We start from the raw sequence: 20,308 nt of genomic DNA on the forward strand, positions 1-20,308 counted from the left end.
TCCCAAAACCTATAACCAAAACATAAACCTTAACCTAAACCTATAACCTATAACCAAAACCTATAACCTAAACCCGAACCCATTCTTAAATCCCAAAACCTATAACCTAAACCTAAACCTTAACCTAAACCTATAACCTATAACATAAATCAAAACCTAAACCTAAACCTATAACCTAAACCTATAACCTATAACCTAAATCAAAACCTATTACCTTTCCCTAAACCTTAACCTAAACCTATAACCTATAACCTAAATCAAAACCAAAACCAAACCTAAACCTAAACCTAAACCTATAACCTATAACCTAAACCTAAACCTAAAACCTAATGTATTCTCAAATCCCTAAACCTAAACCTACACCTAATCCTAATCTAAACTCCCTAACCTAAACCTAAACCTAAACTTGATAACCCAAACCTAAACCCGATCCTGAACCCAAACCCGATTTCCTAAACCTAAAAACCTTAACCTATTCTCAATTCCTTAAACCTATTGCTTATAACCTAAACTGAAACCAAAACCTATACCTTAACCTAAACCTAAACCTATAACCTATAACCTAAACATAAACCCAAAACCTAAATGTATTCTCAAATCCCTAAACCTAAACCTACACCTAATCCTAATCTTAACTCCCTAACCTAAACCTAAACCTAAACTTGAAAACTCAAACCTAAACCCGATCCCGAACCCAAACCCGATTTCCTAAACGTAAACCTTAACCTATTCTCAATTCCCTAAACCTATAGATTATAACCTAAACTTAAACCTAAACCTAAACCTTAACCTAAACCTATAACCTATAGCATAAACCTAAACCTGTAACCTATAACCTAAACCAAAACCTAAAACCTAAATGTATTCTCAAATCCTTAAACCTAAACCTAAACCTTAACCTAAACCTATAACCTATAGCCTTAACTTAAACCTGTAACCTATAACCTAAACATAAACCTAAAACCTAAATGTATTCTCAAATCCCTAAACCTAAACCTACACCTAATCCTAATCTCAACTCCCTCACCTAAACCTAAACCTAAACTTGAAAACCAAAACCTAAACCCGATCCCGAACCCAAACCCGATTTCCTAAACCGAAACCTTAACCTATTCTCAATTCTCTAAACCTATAGCTTATAACCTAAACTTAAACCTAAAGCTAAACCTTAACCTAAACCTTAACCTAAACCTATAACCTATAGCATAAACCTAAACCTAAACCTAAACCTCTAACCTGTAACCTATAACCTAAACCTAAATCTAAAACCTAAATGTATTCTCAAATACTTAAACCTAAACCCAAACCTTAACCTAAACCTTAACCTAAACCTATAACCTATAGCCTTAACCTAAACATGTAACCTATAGTCTAAACCTAAACCTAAAACCTAAATGTATTCTCAAATCCCTAAACCTAAACCTATACCTAATCATAATCTCAACTCCCTAACCTAAACCTAAACCTAAACTTGAAAACTCAAACCTAAACCCGATCCCGAACCAGAACCCGAACCCGATTTCCTAAACCTAAACCTTAACCTATTCTCAATTCCCTAAACTTATAGCTTATAACCTAAACTTAAACCTAAACCTAAACCTTAACCTAAACCTATAACCTATAACCTAAACATAAACCTAAACCTAAGCCTGTAACCTATAACCTAGACCTAAACCTAAAACCTAAATGTATTCTCAAATCCTTAAACCTAAATCTAAACCTTAACCTAAACCTTAACCTAAACCTATAACCTATAGTCTTAACCTAAACCCGTAACCTATAACCCAAACATAAACCTAAAACCTAAATGTATTCTCAAATCCCTAAACTTAAACCTACACCTAATCCTAATCTCAACTTCCTCACCTAAACCTAAACCTAAACTTGAAAACCAAAACCTAAACCTGATCCCGAACCCGAACTCGATTTCCTAAACCTAAACCTTAACCTATTCTCAATTCCCTAAACCGATATCTTATAACCTAAACTTAAACCTAAACCTAAACCTTAACTTATTCTCAATTCCCTAAACCGATATCTTATAACCTAAACTTAAACCTAAACCTAAACCTTAACCTAAACCTATAACCTATAGCATAAACCTAAACCTAAACCTAAACCTGTAACCTATAACTTAAACCGAAACCTAAAACCTAAATGTATTCTCAAATCCTTAAACCTAAATCTAAACCTAAACCTAAACCTTAACCTAAACCTATAACCTATAACCTTAACCTAAACCTAAACCTATAACCTAAACATAAACCTAAAACCAAAATGTATTCCCAAATCCCTAAACCTAAACCTACACCTAATCCTAATCTCAACTACCTAACCTAAACATAAACCTAAACTTGAAAACCAAAACCTAAACCCAATCCCGAACCCGAACCCGATTTCCTAAACCTAAACCTTAACCTATTCTCAATTCCTTAAACGAATTGCTTATAACCTAAACCGAAACCTAAACTTATACCGTAACCTAAACCTATAACCTATAACCTATAACCTAAACATAAACCTAAAACCTAAATGTATTCTCAAATCCCTAAACCTAAACCTACACCTAATCTTAATCTCAACTCCCTAACCTAAACTTGAAAACTCAAACCTAAACCCGATCCCGAACCAGAACCCGAACCCGATTTCAAAAACCTAAACCTTAACCTATTCTCAATTCCTTAAACTTATAGCTTATAACCTAAACTTAAACCTAAACCTAAACCTTAACCTAAACCTTAACCTAAACCTATAACCTATAACCTAAACATAAACCTAAACCTAAACCTGTAACCTATAACCTAGACCTAAACCTAAAACCTAAATGTATTCTCAAATCCTTAAACCTAAATCTAAATCTTAACCTAAACCTTAACCTAAACCTATAACCTATAGCCTTAACCTAAACCCGTAAGCTTTAACCTAAACATAAACCTAAAACCTAAATGTATTCTCAAATCTCTAAACCTAAACCTACACCTAATCCTAATCTCAACTCCCTCACCTAAACCTAAACCTAAACTTGAAAACCAAAACCTAAACTTGATCCCGAACCCGAACTCGATTTCCTAAACCTAAACCTTAACCTATTCTCAATTCCCTAAACCGATATCTTATAACCTAAACTTAAACCTAAACCTAAACCTTAACTTATTCTCAATTCCCTAAACCGATATCTTATAACCTAAACTTAAACCCCTAAACCGATATCTTATAACCTAAACTTAAACCTAAACCTAAACCTTAACCTAAACCTTAACCTAAACCTATAACCTATAGCATAAACTTATACCTAAACCTAAACCTGTAACCTATAACTTAAACCTAAACCTAAAACCTAAATGTATTCTCAAATCCTTAAACCTAAATCTAAACCTAAACCTAAACCTTAACCTAAACCTATAACCTATAACCTTAACCTAAACCTATAACCTATAACCTAAACATAAACCTAAAACTTAAATGTATTCCCAAATCCCTAAACCTAAACCTACACTTAATCCTAATCTCAACTACCTAACCTAAACCTAAACCTAAACTTGAAAACCAAAACCTAAACCCAATCCCGAACCCGAACCCGATTTCCTAAACCTAAACCTTAACCTATTCTCAATTCCTTAAACGAATTGCTTATAACCTAAATCAAAACCTAAACTTATACCGTAACCTAAACCTATAACCTATAACCTAAACATAAACCTAAAACCTAAATGTATTCTTAAATCCCTAAACCTAAACCTACACCTAATCTTAATCTCAACTCCCTAACCTAAACTTGAAAACTCAAACCTAAACCCGATCCCGATTTCCTAAACCTAAACCTTAACCTATTCTCAATTCCCTAAACCTATAGCTTATAACCTAAACTTAAACCTAAACCTTAACCTAAACCTTAACCTAAACCTATAACCTATAACATAAACCTAAACCTAAACCTAAACCTAAACCTAAACCTGTAACCTATAACCTATAACCTAAACATAAACCTAAAACCTAAATGTATTCTCAAATCCCTAAACCTAAACCTACACCTAATCTTAATCTCAACTCCCTAACCTAAACTTGAAAACTCAAACCTAAACCCGATCCCGATTTCCTAAACCTAAACCTTAACCTATTCTCAATTCCCTAAACCTATAGCTTATAACCTAAACTTAAACCTAAACCTTAACCTAAACCTATAACTTATAGCATAAACCTAAAGCTAAACCTAAACCTAAACCTATAACCTATAACTTAAACCTAAACCTAAAACCTAAATGTATTCTCAAATCCTTAAACCTAAACCTAAACCTTAACCTAAACCTATAACCTATAGCCTTAATCTAAACATGTAACCTATAACCTAAACCTAAACTTAAAACCTAAATGTATTCTCAAATCCCTAAACCTAAACCTATACCTAATCCTAATCTCAAGTCCCTAACCTAAACCTAAACCTAAACTTGAAAATCCAAACCTAAACCCGATCCCGAACCCGAACCCGATTTCCTAAACCTAAACCTTAACATATTCTCAATTCCCTAAACCTATTGCTTATAACCTAAACCGAAACCTAAACCTATACCTAAACCTAAACCTAAACCTATAACCTATAACCTAAATATAAACCTAAAACCTAAATGTATTCTCAAATCCCTAAACCTAAACCTACACCTAATCCTAATCTAAACTCCCTAACCTAAACCTAAACCTAAACTTGATAACCCAAACCTAAACTCGATCCCGAACCCGAACCCGATTTCCTAAACCTAAACCTTAACCTATTCTCAATTCCCTAAACCTATTGCTTATAACCTAAACCGAAACCTAAACCTATACTTAAACCTAAACCTAAACCTAAACGTATAACCTATAACCTAAACATAAACCTATAACCCAAATGTATTCTCATTTCCCTAAACCCAAACCTACACCTAATCCTAATCTCAACTCCCTAACCTAAACCTAAACCTAAACTTGAAAACTCAACCTTAAACCCGATCCCGAACCCAAACCCGATTTCCTAAACCTAAACATTAATGTATTCTCAAATCCCTAAACCTAAACCTACACCTAATCCTAATCTCAACTCCCTAACCTAAACCTAAATATGAACTTTAAAATCCAAACCTATACCCGATCCCGAACCCGAACCCGATTTCCTAAACCTAAACCTTAGCCTATTCTCAATTCCCTAAACTTATTGCTTATAACCTAAACCTATACCTTAACCTAAACCTAAACTTATAACCTATAACCTAAACCTAAACCTAAAACCTAAATGTATTCTCAAATCCCTAAACCTAAACCTACACCTAATCCTAATCTCAACTCCCTAACCTAAAGCTAAACCTAAACTTGAAAACTCAAACCTAAACCTGATCCTGAACCCGAACCCGATTTCCTAAACCTAAACCTTAACCTATTCTCAATTCCCTAAACCTATTGCTTATAACCTAAACCGAAACCTAAACCTATACCTTAACCTAAACCTAAACCTATAACCTATAACCTTTAACCTAAACCTAAACCTAAAACCTAAATGTATTATCAAATCCCTAAACCTAAACCTAAACCTACACCTAATCCTAATCTCAACTCCCTAACCTAAATCTAAACCTAAACTTGAAACCAAAACCTAAACCCGATCCCGAACCCGAACCCGAACCTGAACCCGATTTCCTAAACCTAAACCTTAACCTATTCTCAATTCCCTAAACCTATACCTTAACCTAAACCTATAACCTATAACCTAAACATAAACCTAAAACCTAATTGTATTCTTAAATCCCAAAACCTAAACCTACACTTAATCCTAATCTCAACTCCCTAACCTAAACCTAAACCTAAACTTGAAAACTCAAACCTAAACCTGATCTCGAACCCGAACCCGATTTCCTAAGCCTAAACCTTAACCTATTCTCAGTTCCCTAAACCCATTGCTTATAACCTAAACCGAAACCTAAACCTATACCTTAACCTAAACCTATAACCTATAACCTAAACATAAACCTAAAACCTAAATGTATTCTCAAATCTCTAAACCTAAACCTACACCTAATCCTAATCTCAACTCCCTAACCTAAACCTAAACCTAAACTTGAAAACTCAAACCTAAACCCAATCCCGAACCCGAACCCGATTTCCTAAACCTAAACCTTAATGTATTCTCAAATCGCTAAACCTAAACCTACACCTAATCCTAATCTCAACTCCCTAACCTAAACCTAAACCTAAACTTGAAAACCAAAACCTAAACCCGATCCCGAACCCAAACCCGAACCCGATTTCCTAAACCTAAACCTTAACCTATTCTCAATTTCCTAAACCTATAGCTTATAACCTAAACCTAAACCTAAACCTAAACCTTAGCCTAAACCTAAAACGTAAATGTATTCTCAAATCCCTAAACCTAAACCTACACCTAATCCTAACCTCAACTCCCTAACCTAAACCTAAACCTAAACTTGAAAACCCAAACCTAAACCCGATCTCGAACTCGAACCCGATTTCCTAAACCTAAACCTTAACCTATTCTCAATTCCCTAAACCTTTATCTTGTAACCTAAACCTAAGCCTAAAGCTATACCTAAACCTATAACCTATAACTTGAACATAAACCTAAAACCTATTGCTTATAAGCTAAACCTAAACCTAAACCTAAACCTTAACCTAAACCTAAATGTATTCTCAAATCCCTAAACCTAAACCTACACGTAATCCTAATCTCAACTCCCTAATCCAAACCTAAACCCGATCCCAAACCCGAACCCAATTTCCTAAACCTAAACCTTAACCTATAACCTAATATAAACCTAAACCTATTACCTGTACTTATAACCTAAACCTATAACCTAAACATAAGCCTAAAACTTAAATCAAAACCTAAAATTGAAATGTATTTTCAAATCCTTGAACCTAAACCTATACCTAATCCTAATCTCAACTCCCTAACCTAAACTTAAACCTAAACTTGATAACCCAAACCTAAACCCGATCCTGAACTTGGACCCGATTTCCTAAACCTAAACCTTAACCTTAACATATTCTCAATTCCCTAAAGCTATAACTTATATACTAAAACCTATAACTAAAAACTAAACCTTAACCTTAACCTATAACCTAAGCCTAAACCTTAACCTAAACCTAAACCAAAACCTATAACCTAAACCTTAACCTATAACCTATAACCTATAACCTATAACCTAAACTTATAACCTATAACCTAAAACCTAATCCTATACCTAAACCTAAACCTAAAACCTAACACCTAAAACCTATAACCTAAACCTAAACCTATTTTAATGATCAGTTTTATTTTTAAAAAGTACTCACTTTTTTGGAAGAAGTTTATGCAATTCTTCATGATTCTGAATTATAATGTTTTGTTGGTTTAATATTTTTTTTTTCAGGTGAAAGACATAAAAAGAAATTTGTTGTTGATTTTTTTTCTTTTTTTATTTATGATGTTAAACTTATATGTATTTATGTGTAGATGAATGTAATGTGGATAAGATTGCTTGTGTTTGGATGGATGTAGTTTATGTTTGGATGAATGTAGTTTATGTTGGATTTACGTAGTTTGGGTTTAGATGGATGTAGTTTATGTTTGGATGAATGTAGTTTATGTTGGATTTACATAGTTTAGGTTTAGATGGATGTGAATGCGAATATGATGAAATATATTATATAACAGGTGTATATCAGGAAGAATATAATGATGTAACAGGTGTATATTGACCCTCTTATAAGGGACGGTCCATGACAGTCCTTTTTAAGGACGATCCATGACCGTCCTTTTAAAGGACAATATGTGGCCGTCCTTTGAAGGCCCATAAGAGATGGACCATGACAGTCCTTTTTAAGGACAGTCTGTGGCCATCCTTTGAAGGCCCATGAGAGACGGACCATGACAGTCCTTTTTAAGGACGGTCTATGGCCGTCCTTTGAAGGCTCATCAGAGACGGTCTACGACAGTCTTTTTTAAGGACGGTCTATGACCGTCCTTTTAAAGGACGGTCGATGGCTGTCCTTTAAAGGCTTATAAGAGACTGTCCGAGACCGTCCTTTTTTAGGACGGTTCACGACCGTCCTTTTTTAGGACGGTCCATGACCGTCCTTTTTTTGTCAATAAAAATGACAATTTTCGACCGTCCTTTAAGTAATACGACACGTCAAAATTTGATGGCCCTTGCGACGGTCCATGACCGTCCTTTTTAGTCATTTGAGACGGTTTTGGACCGTCCTTTTTTCACAGTTTTGGCGCAGTGATAGAAGCCGTAGATGGGCCAGGTTGGACTGTATGCTCATCAATTCTGAATGGATGGTGACTCTTCCTAGCTTCCAGGTTCAGCATCTTATGCGAACCCATTCCGGCCACTCGCCGCTTTTACTCACATTCCAGGACGAGGCTGCTGATTTCCCCCGCCCCTTTCGATTTCAGCGAATGTGGATGGCTCATGAAGTCTTCAAGAATGTGGTTGATTGTAGTTGGCAGACTGAGATTACAGCTTCTCCTATGTACAAGTTCCACATCAAACTGAAAATTCTAAAAAACTCATTGAGAAGATGGAACATGGATGTTTTTGGTGATTTCTTCAGGAACGTGCAAGCAACTGAGAATGAAGTTAACAGGGCCGAGCTAACTCTTCTCTCTTCATTGACTGAGGAGGATTCTCTCATTTTGCAGCAGGCTCAGCAAAACCTAAAACGTGCATTTCTCTAGGAGGAGATTTTCTGGAAACAGAAATCCCGTATCGCTTGGCTGTCTGAAGGAGATAAGAACACTCGATTTTTCCATAATTCAGTCCTTGACAAGCGTAGATGTCTGTCCATTAAAAATCTGAAGAAGCCTACTGGGAAGGTGCTAGAAAAGGTTGACGAAATAGGTGACGAAGCAATCCAATACTTCCAATATCTGTTCTCTTCGGAAGGCAGCAATTCTAATAGTGAGATCCTCAATTGCATCCTGAATTTGGTAACATCTCAGATGAACTCGAGTCTCATGAGACCCTTCACACTAAAGGAAGTAAAGGTAGCAGCCACCTCTATTTCAATGGATAGCGCTCCTGGGCCTGATGGATTTGGTGGTGCTTTCTATTCATCCTGCTGGGAAGTGATTGCCACAGACCTCTTTGAGGCAGCCAAAGATTTCCTCCTTGGAGGCCCAATCCCTAGAGCATTTCAATGCACCCAGATTTGCCTTATCCCCAAGAAGAAGAACCCGAAGTACATCATAGACTACATGCCAATTAGTCTATACAACTACATCATGAAAGTCTTTTCTAAGATTTTGGCAGCTAGGATTGCTCTCATCCTCCCTGTGCTAATTTCCAAGGAACAAGGTGCTTTCATCAAGGACAGATTAATTGCGGAAAACATATCTATTGTGAGGGAGATGGCCCACGAGATAGATCGAAAAGTTTATGGGGGAAATATGATTATAAAACTAGACTTGGAAAAGGCTTATGATCGCTTGGAATGACACTTTATCACGCAGGTCCTGGAAAAATTTGGTTTCAACCCCCAATGGATTGCCCAGCTGCAGCGATGCTGGAGAGACGTCTGGTTTTCACTTCTCATCGATGGCTGAAGTTATGGTTTTTTTCAAGCGGGCAGAGGTCTGAGACAGGGAGATCCGCTATCCCCATCCATCTTTATCCTAGCAGCCGATGTATTTAGCAGGGCCGTCTCCAATCTATTCACCTCGGGACGATGCCAGTCTTACAAGCTCCCTCAAAATTGCCTCAGTATTTCCCATCTTTTCTATGCTGATGATGCGATTCTTTTTCTAAATGGCAGGCTTTCTAATGTGCGTGTCCGACTTACCTTATTTCGCAAATATGAAAGCGCCTCAGGTCAACGGGTCAATTCATCTAAAACCTCATTTACCACTCCTAAGAGAATGTCCAGAAGCAAAGCTCAGAAGCTCAATAATCTCACTGGTTATCGCCAAGCTTTCTTCCCCATGGTGTACCTAGGAATCCCTCTCACCAAAGGCAAAATTAGCAGTGCGCTTTTGCAGCCGACCGTTCTCAAGATCACCGGCAAGATAGATGGATGGAAAGCGAAACTTCTTAACCTGGCTGCGAAGCAAGTCCTCATCATGCATGTTCTTTCTAGCATCCCCATCCACTTGCTATCTGCCATCAACCTCCCTAAAATGGTCTGCAAGGCTTTGGAAAGAGCTTTTGCTATTTTTTTCTAGGGTAGCTCTGAGGAGGGAAAGAAAAGACATTGGGTCAAATGGGCTAAAATCTGTGCCCCTTCCCATGAGGGAGGCTTAGGAATCAGAAGCATCATAGATGTTATGCTGGCTTTCAAAATCAAAATGGGGTGGAATATGTTGAAAGGAATGTCCCTCTGGGCCCGTTTTGTAACAGCCAAATATTTCACGAAGTTGATTCTAATCATGGTAGGATTGGCTGGGTCATTTCCCCTAGCTGGAGGGAACTTCTTAGAACTTTGCCTTATGCTCTTTTCCATTCTAGATGGCTGATTGGAGAGGGTAAAGTCAGCTTTGGGAATCAGAATTGGTCGAGTGGTGGAATTCTGGCAAGTGCTGTCCTGTGGCCAATTCCTCCCCATCTTCTTGAGACCAAGGTTTGCAACTTCAACCCCTCATCAGGCAGATGGAATTTTGCTGATATTTAGGACATTATATCTCCAGCAGCCATGCTTACCATTTCAGCTATTGAAGTTGGCCTTTCTAACAGGGAGGACAGATTCATCTGGGACCTAACTTCAAACGGGTCCTTCTCGTTGAGATCTACCTGAAACGGTATCAGGCAGCACCTCACGAAACCTCAGTGGACCAGGTGGCTATGGAACAAATACCTGCCTGCAAAATTGGTGATTTTTTGCTGGAAAACAGCCCATGCGGCTGTTCCTGTTGACGCAACAATTCAAAATTGTGGAGTCTCTCTGGCATCCCATTGTGAATGTTGCAGACCTTCTCCCGAGGCCAGCTCCTCATCGTCAATGGCCCTCTTTGGACAGTTTTTCATCAGCTGAGCATGGATCAACACATCAGTCCTCAAACGCTAGAACTGGAGAGTGCTGTGGAGACGCTGGACCACCTGCTGAGTCACGACAGATCTGCTTGGCTGGTGTGGACTCACTTCAGTGCCCTATTTGACATTCCCTTCATGCACAATACTCCCATTCTACAACGAATTCAGCAGTGGTCTTCTTCGGAAAGTGAAAGGTCTAGGGTGAAGATGCTAACAGGTTTTCTCCCCTGTTTCATCATCTAGGAACTGTGGAAGGGCCAGAACACAGCCCGTTTTGAGGGCCAAAACATGTCTGCAGCAGGCATCATCTACAATGTTCGCCGTTGGCTGTATGAGATCGGCTCCCTGATCCAAACTCCAGACGGAAACTCCTTGGCAGAGAATATCACCATTCAACTCTTAAGTCTTGACTCCCCTACCAACTCCCCTATTTCCAATCTTATTCTTATTAGATGGACAAAACCCCTCGAACATTGGTTGAAGCTAAACACAGATGGTTCCTCGAGAGGAAACCCAGGTGAGAGTGGAGGAGGAGTTTTCCGGGATCATCTTGGCTGGCTCATCTTTGCTTTTCACAGATTTTATGGAGCCTCTACAAACACTATCGCGGAAGCTCGGGCAATGTCGGATGGGCTCAATATATGTTCCAATCTAGGCCTTGCGAACATTATACTTGAAACTGACTCGAAGGTCATTGTGGATGCTCTAGGGGATTCAGGCTCGTCCAACCTATGGAATATTTGGTACATTTTGGGAAATATTAAAGCTAAGGTTAGGAGCCTAAATCTGATGATCAGCCACACTTTTAGAGAGGGGAATACGGTGCAAATGCGCTAGTTAGGATGGCTAGGGAGGGTTGTCCTGACAAAATTTTCTCTCGCCACTCCCAGCTACCGAGGTTGGTCAGAGGTGCATTAGTGTTAGATAATGCAGGGATTGGTATGCTCAGGCGCCAATGACTGTGTCAGTGATTTTCTTTATTTCCGTCTATTGTAGAGTTTTCTTTTTCTGTTTTCCCGTAGGTTTCCTTTTACCTACTGTCCAGTCTAGCCTTGTGTTATATGATAGGTGTGGCCGCCATCTTTTTTGCTGGGCCAACCGAATGCCTATAAATTTGGTTGATCAATGAAATTTCCAAGGCTAGTGCCTTTTCCCTTTTCCCAAAAAAAGAAGAAGAGTTCATTCACTAATCAACTAATGGAAAAATCACAAACGTTGAAAATCATAGTGCTTAATAAAATATGGCATTTCATTAACAAAGGGTTCAATTTTCTACATTCATGTTAACATTGACAATAAAAAAGAGTGGTAATATCAACCAAAGTTACCAATTCTTAACCTTGTTATTGTTAAATAAAAATTCCAACTTTTAAATTTTGTTCATCAATGACTTTCACACTAATTGTTTTTCCCCTTCTTTTCAATCCATCCTTTTTATGGACTTATTATTAATTTTCAATAGGTAGCCCTTTTTGATGAACCTATTTTCTAGCTGGTTACTTTAAACACACACATATATATTTTTTAATATTCTTTTCTTTCTTTTCTTTCTTTTCTTTCAATAAGCAGAATAGACAATGCTCTCCAAACTTGCTTCGTAGCACTCTGGATAATCATCTAATCAAGACTATAATATCAAACTTTATCCTAACAATGAAAATCAAATTGTGAATCATGAAATCATGATTCAACAATGTTTAGAACTTCCATCAGAAAATTAATAAAGAGAACTCAGTCGGATTTCCACAAACATGCCAGTTTCTTAACTTTAAATTCAATAACTTAGTGCCTTATCAGTCCAATGATTCATGTTTCTTTAATGCAACATAAATACATGGAATGAATCTTCTTTTAAAAAAAAAAAAAAAAATCAATCCAAAATTTTCAAAAATGAAACTCAATTTGAAGAATATTTCAAAGGAAGTCCCACCCCCAACTTGTTTTTTTTTTTTTTTTTCGAACACTGGTTCAACATCATCCCATTTTACATGTTGTAATGAGTGTTGTTGCTTTTTTTTTGGTGAATCTATTTTCATTTCATTAAAATAAGCACCTGTACATTCGGGCACCCCAATACATAAATTAGGGGCCTATCATGAAAGAAACCAAAGACTGCACAAGGAAACAAAACTTCACAGCGACTTAATCAAACCAAGACCAACCTTATCAAGAAAGATAGAACCTTTAACCTGGTGTGGAAGTTTAGAAAGAGTATCGAACCAAGAATGGGATTGGGAACCGCTACCTTGTCGGGCCATGTAATCTGCCGGTGAGTTTCCTTCCCTTAGAATATGTACAAACTTAATTCGACTTCGCATTCTCAAATGGTTAATCCTGAGAATCCAAGCTTTACATTTCCCACCCCTAACTTATATGATAGATTGTCCACAATGTTAGAAATATATGCAATAAGAATAACATGAGAGCAATTCAATTGTAACAAGCAAAGAGTAGAGAGTACCTGAAATGGAAAATATGCATAAGTTCTTGAATTCTCAAATTGGTGTGATCAAAACAGAAACTGCTAACTAATGAACAACCTAATCTATTAAAGAAACTAATTCCTAAACAAAACTAATCATGTAAATGATTTCCATCAGACGAGAAGATCATCTAGTTCTCCCAAAGGTATGAAAAACTCCCCTAGAGCAAACTTTTTTTTTTTTTTTTTAACAACTGGCTTCATCCAATATCTAACAAGTCAATGGCCCAATAGTCTAAAATTTCAACTATTAACATAATCATTATGAGTATTTCGGTATCAAAAATTTTAAAGAAGAATATTTTAGAATATTGTTCATTGTGTTCCATCTCTATCACATAATACGATGTAGAGTGAAATGAATGCTCAACTACTACACGTCTAGAAGTAAGCCTCTCTTTAGGCAGGACAAGCACCAAACTTTCAGTCACCTGCAAAATAGAAATTTCATTATCAAATTTTGGTCTCTTTCATTAAAATATCCTCAATTAAATTTTCATATTTTGGCTCACTCAAGGCATTATTTTCATAATTATGGGATTGTCAAAATCAGAAAAGTATTATACTTCTAATGGGTCATAACAAAGGTTGGCAAAGAGGTCCTTCCACAATTGTATCGATCATATCAACCTCTTCCATCAGAAAGGACTTCTTTTGCACGTTTAACTTCCACTTTATTGTACAAAGATCCTTTAGAAATTTGGCATGGTAGGGAATTTGTTTTACGACATCCAACAAAAGAATATTAATCTTCACTTGTTTAAAAAATTCTATGATATCCTGATTCTTGGCCAAATTCTTAGATAAGAGTGGACATTGGGAAAATGGGGCAACAGGATTGTAGTCACACTCCGGCTCTTTGTCATGTGGAGTAACACCAGGTTCATCATCACTCTTAAATTAGGTGGGATCCTTGGCTTTGTCAACCTTCTTTGTCATCTTTTTTTTAATCACCCTCCCACTTTTAAGGGTTGTGATGGACTTTTGCATGCTCAACATGTTGGGTTGAAGAATTAAGATCACTCACTTCCAATTATCCTTTTGGGTTAGGCTGGAAAGGTCCATTTTTCCCCGAACACTTAAATGTGACTTAATTCTCGCAACCAATATTTTCAGTTCATTAATGGCCTTCATGGTACTATGATTGTATTGTATTTACCCTTGCTTGAATGCATTCAATGTATCCTTTAGGGCTCTTCGGTGGGGGCACATGTGGTGTACTATTAGATGGCCCTTGGGGATTATTGTTAGCATTCATAGTTAGTCCATTCCTCCAACTAAAATTAGGATAATTTTGCCAATTCATAGTGTACGTGTTAGAATTTAGCTCACCAAATGGTCGTTGGTAAACATTCATGGTAATCTCCTGAGCTTGCAATACCTCTTGAAAAGTTGCGATTGTAGGACAATACTTAGTTAGGTGCACATTGCTTTTGCAAATACCACATAGCTCTCAATGGCCTTATTTGATTGGACATCGAGTTTCCTCCCTTCCATGGCCTCGAACTTTCTTGTAAGACCCACCAACCTTGCATTTACATCATCCTCCTCTTTTAGCACATTATTCCTCACTCTCTTGGCCCCGACTTGGGAACTTGGTTGAAGGTATCTCATGATTGGATATTTTCATCTAGCATCTCAAAGCAATCCCAAGCCTCATTGGGATCCTTGCTCATAAATTTGTTATTGCACATCATCTCTATAAACTAGTTCATGTTTGAGCTTAACTAGTCATAGAAGAAGCTAATCACGCGCCACATCTCATATTAATGATGTGGGCAAGCGAGAAGTGGGTCCTTAAACCATTCCCAACATTAAAAGAATGTTTCATTCTCCTTCTAGAAGAAATTCATAATATCATACCTTAATGTGTTGGTCTTGTAAACTGGGAAGAACTTTTTAAGGAATTCTCGAGTAACCTTGGCCCATGTCTCAATCGATTTTGACCTTAAGGAGTGTAGCCATGGCTTGGCCCTCTCCTCCAGAGAGAAGGAAAATAACTCAAGTCTAACACATCAGCAGAGAAGTTGTTATAACGCAATGTTGTAACAATGTCATCAAATTCTTTAGGGTGAAAATATGGACTCTCTAAATCTAGTCCATAGAATTTAAGGAGTAATTGGATAGCCCCCGGTTTAAAGTTCACATTTTCTGCATTGGTTGGGAAAATCATGCAGGAAGGTGTGCTCATTCTTACCAGTTGTAAATAATCACATACAGTTCTAACTAGTGGAACTTGGTGTACCTCATTCTCATTATGCACTGTCCTAACCAGCGCTATGTTTCTCTTGATATTCTCATAAAAAAATTGGCTCATTCTCAGTCATGTTTCTGGATGGTTCGGGAGTACTAGATGTTTTCTAATACTGTGATAGATGGACAATCCTTCAACCAGTCTTCCTTCGCTTAGAAGTCTCAATGTATGATCCCTTACCCACTTGGGCAAGAATTACATAAAAACACTAATTTTAGAATATAAACATAAATCCTAAAAGCAAAATCAAAATCAAATCCTATAATACTTAAGAAAGCAAGTAGAGGGAGTGATGAAGGATGCTATCGGTAGGGAATAATTATAACTAAAAAAGCCTACAAAATGAAAACAAGCAAACCGATTTTAGTAAGTTAGAATAGAACAAATCCTAAAGAAAAAAAATCTAAAATTGGAAGCCCTAAAAAAAACAAAATCTGTGGTTAGCAAATTTAATAAACTAAACCCTAGCCTAAAACATAAATTAAAAAAAAAAAAAAAACCCTAACATAATCAACGCCACTCCCCGACAACGACACCAAAAACTTGATACAACCTAAGGTTTGTGTTGAGGGTCAAATATTGCATATTAGACCCCAGTTAGTACCTGAATTACGAACATGATAATGTTTTAACGGGCTATTTTAACTGTGTTTGTGATGCAGGGCGTATTCACGAGCACAGACTAGAAAGGATGCTAAAAGCATGGATTTAAAGCTCAGGCATCACCAAGGCAATGGACGGGACCCCATGGGACCTTGAACAAGGATTTACACATCAGAGATCAGAGAAATTCCAGTCACTCACTTCAAACAGGCCTGAAAGACATCCAGAATGCAGGATCATGGGGTTCCCACCATCTGATTGGCTCCAAACTTTATATGAGGCCTGATGTCCATAAACGAACCGTACACGTAAAATTTCATCCATTAGATCGCTGTGGAAGTGGCCCAACGGATAGATCAGCCCACAATTTACTGATCTGGGGCCCACCTGATCTCTGGATACACCTCATCTTCGGTCTCAACGCCTTAAATCATGTGAAGAACTAGATGGACGGTGCAGATTTCTCGCAAACTTCATATGTGGACCCCATATGAGACGAGTGTGCATGGTGTACATGTGCACTAGCCGTGCACGGCAACGCAGAGCTCGGTCAAACCGTCTCTTGACTGAGCTCTCCCTCTCCAATTCAAATTCTCCCCAGCGCGCAAACAGAGCTCGCGGCTGGCGTTTGTGGGCCACCACCGTGATGCAATGGACTGATCCGGACCGTCCATCAGAAGCCTTTGCCCCCTATCATCCTCGCCTAGATGGCGGAATTTCAAGAAACATCGGAGGCCGGCTGTTGATCGTCAAAACTAAAGGCAGACGGTGGAGAGATGTGATTTGATGGACTGCACTAAACCCAAGTAAAAGCAACCCTTCCTGACTGAAATTCCGAGAGGAATTCAATGGACGGTTTGGATTTCTCAAGCGACAAGGTAAGTGGGCCCCACCGAGAGTCCAGCGCACGAAACGCGCATGCCTTGTTATAGCGCGGCCGAAACCCGAACGCTGCGGGCTATTTTGTATCAACAGAGAGGATCGGTCCGACGATCCAGACCGTCCAAAATCGTCCCAAAGTCGGACTGACCAGAGCCAAGGAGCCCGAATGGCTCAGATCTTGCACTTGGAGCCAAAAAGCCTCTCCAGACACGATCTGTTGCTGTTTTTCCTGCTATAGATGCGGCGGATGTTGCAGCTGCGTAGGATTTTCGCAGCGACTCCACCTGCGGAAAGGAGGCTTGCAGACCGACCTCTCTACTGCCCTTGGCAGCTATAAAACAGAGGGAGAGAGAAAGAGAAAGGGCACTGTCACCGAAGGATATTAAGGGAGTTTGGTTGGAGGACGTGAGGGAGCTAGACGTGAGGGAGCTGGACGTCAGGGAGCTGTGGAGTTTAGCAGGAAACGTGGGGAGCTTGGCTTGAGTAAACGAGAAGACTGGAAGAGGAAAGGGAAGTTTTTCCTTATTTTCTTTTTCTTTTTCTTATTTTTTCTGGGCTGTTATTCTTTTCTTTCCTTATGAACCCTAAGGATTTTAGCCTAATCATGGTCGACTAAACCTCTTAGCTAGGGCTAAGAGGTGAAGCCTGTAGCGAGATGGGAGACTACTTTATGCTTTTAATGTGAATGCATAAACTGAATTTGTTCTTTGATGATTACGAAAGGACTGTTTTTAGTCTTTAATGGTCTGTTGTGATTGAAATTACAATGGGTCTGCAATGGCTTTGAATATTTCCTTTTTTTTTCCCTTTTTATGTTTATGAAGTCTGGAAGCCCTGTTGTTCATCATTGTTCCATGGGCATGGTAGGATGACAGTACCCTTCCTGACCTTCATAGCATGTTGATTGGTTCGTAATTAGTTTAATTCTTTTGTTAACTTTGTCTCCTGGGCATGGTTTGGTGATGGAATCCATTCTAATTCATATATCTTTCATCTCTTTAAAATTACATCAGAAGAAGTTCAGTATAATTTTCATGATTTTTGAAGCAGGCATAAGATCTCTCTGATCTCTACAAGTGCATCCTCTGAATCCCTAGTTTCCTTCCTCTGAATTCCTTAAAGTTTTAGATAATTATTCCACAATTATTCCTTAAAATTCTATTTGGTTAGATCACATCTTAGTCTAGTTCTAGTTCTACTTGGTTTCAGGTAACGTACAGGTATCAGTCCCTATGGATTCGACCTCGGTCTTACCGAGTTTATTACTACATCACAACCCTATACTTGGGGAGTGAACAAGTTTTTGGCGCCGTTGCCGGGGACTGATGGTTGCGATTTTCTAAAATTAATTAGGTTTAGAATTAATTTAAGATTAGAATTTGACTAATTTTAGTTGTAGACTTTTATTTGATTTCTAGAACTAACTTGTTTTCCTGTTTTATAGGATCCTGACATAAGTTTCTAAATTGGTAATTCCTTCCTAATCTCTCTACTTTTTCTACTTTTTAGAATTAGGGTTTAAATTTTTAATTTTAGTATTTTTCTATTTTTAGTAGTTTATTTTTAGAAACTTTCCTCTTTTGTTACTTTCTAATTTTAACTCTTTTAGAATCTAATTTTGTTTTCTTAATTTATTTTAGAAATTTTTGTTTAGAAACTAACCTTCCTATGTTGTAGGCCTTTTAGATAGAAATCTCTAATTCGGTAAGCTCTTTCTCTACTTTCTATTCTTCAGTTTTCTTTTAGTAATTTACCTTCTAGTTTAGGACTTTCCTAATTTATTTTAAAAATTTTCACTTTCTTTTAGGAATTCCTTCTTTTAGAAATTAGTTTACTGCTATTTTTCTTTTAAAGGATTGTTCTTCTCTTTTTTAGAATCTAACTTATTTTTGTTTTATTTTGCAGGTTTTTAACTTAGGACTCCAATTTAGTAATTTCTTTCCAACTCTCTCTTTCTTCCTAGATTTTCTTTTCCCTTTTTAGGATTCGGCTTTGAATTTAGTTGAGGGCTGTGAGTGTTTCATACCCAAGTGGGCCCGTGACGACACTCGACGTCTCTTGACTGAAGGAGGATTGGTTGAGGGGTTGACTATCCATCGCAGGACTAGACACCGCTCGAAATCCCCTGAGTTAACTGAAGTTATAGCTGAAGACCAACCTCCTCTACTTCCACCCAGGGTGGAGGATACCCAAGATGAGAACGAGGTGCATCAGGCACCCCCGCCTCGTACTTTACGAGATTATCTACAATCGGCGGGAGTGAGTATGCCCTCATGCATGATTTTCCCTGAAAACACAGGACAAATGGACATCAAGCCAGGAGTTATCCAACTCCTTCCCAAATTCCATGGACTTGAATCAGAGAGTCCATATTTACATTTGAAAGAGTTCGATGAGATTATAGCTACATTATGTTTTCCTAATGTATTTGAGGATACAATTAGGCTGAAACTCTTTCCTTTTTCCTTAAAAGAGAAAGCTAAGACGTGGTTACATTCACTGCGTTCTAGATCCATTGGCACATGGAACGACATGCAGAGGGAATTCATAAAAAAATTCTTCCCACATCATAAAACGATTACCCTCAGAAAAGCAATCATGAACTTTGCCCAAAAGGAAGATGAAACATTCTTCTAATGTTGGGAAAGGTTCAAAGATTTGGTCAGTTCATGCCCACAACACGGATTTGAAACGTGGCGCATTACAAATTTTTTCTACGATGGACTGACATCTTCCATGCGCCAAATGGTCGAGACAATGTGTAATGGAGAGTTCATTAATAAAGATGTCGACGAGGTATGGGACTACCTCGACAGTCTGGCTGAAAAAATACAATCTTGGGACTATTACCCAAAATCAAACACCACGTCTAGGCCGACTCAATTAAAGGAGAAAGGTGGATTATATCTCTTGAAAGAAGAGGATGATCTCAAGTGTAAAGTGACTACGCTCATAAGGAAAGTTGAGGCCATGGAAGGAAAGAAGGATAAGGTCAATGAAATTGTTTGCGGCATCTGTGATTGCAACATTCACACAACTGAAAACTGTCCTACAATACCTGCCTTTCGAGGAGTGTTGAATGAACAAGCCAAT

At 38.0% G+C, this 20,308-nt stretch overlaps 1 non-coding gene across 1 annotated transcript; it reads right to left on the bottom strand.

Moving 5' to 3' along the window:
- Nucleotides 1-19,795: 19,795 nt before the first annotated feature.
- Nucleotides 19,796-19,902, bottom strand: LOC131221671 (small nucleolar RNA R71). Its single transcript, XR_009159519.1, has one exon. It is a non-coding gene; the product is annotated as a small nucleolar RNA R71 (small nucleolar RNA).
- Between the last annotated feature and the right edge of the window lie 406 nt (nucleotides 19,903-20,308).

Source organism: Magnolia sinica, chromosome 1 (assembly GCF_029962835.1).
Source record: "Magnolia sinica isolate HGM2019 chromosome 1, MsV1, whole genome shotgun sequence".
NCBI lineage: Eukaryota > Viridiplantae > Streptophyta > Magnoliopsida > Magnoliales > Magnoliaceae > Magnolia > Magnolia sinica.